The sequence below is a fragment of the Charadrius vociferus genome, unplaced genomic scaffold (genome assembly GCF_000708025.1).
Source record: "Charadrius vociferus isolate BGI_N301 unplaced genomic scaffold, ASM70802v2 scaffold190, whole genome shotgun sequence".
NCBI classification, from domain to species: domain Eukaryota; kingdom Metazoa; phylum Chordata; class Aves; order Charadriiformes; family Charadriidae; genus Charadrius; species Charadrius vociferus.
This window is the reverse complement of record NW_009646608.1, coordinates 3,949,149-3,949,540: the sequence shown is the minus strand read 5'-3', so window position 1 is coordinate 3,949,540 and position 392 is coordinate 3,949,149.

Sequence of the window (392 nt, the reverse complement as noted above, 5' to 3'; positions counted from 1 at the left end):
GGGGGGGCGGGAGGGGCGCCCCCCCCTTTAGGCTTTCCCCACCACGACCCGTTCGGCTTTACAGAAAAGGAGCGTTTGGAAAAGGGAAAGAAAGGACGAAAAGCTTGAATTTGTCTCCTGGGCTTTCAGCGCACCTTCACGATCCTCTTCGGCAAGGGGGAATTTTGGAACTGGGGGTGGAGGGGGCAAAGTGAGGAGGGGAGAGAGCCCACAGATGCAAGTACACCTCTGGCAATAATAAAAATTCATTCCAGTGGGCTCTGTCTCCATCTCCCATGTACTGATTAGACTTAACAAGAGTGGAAACTTGTGTAGACCATATTTATGGTATTAACGAGCAGTTAAAAGATTTATCCTTCTTCTGATCAATATTGTTCGTGCCCGGCCCCCCC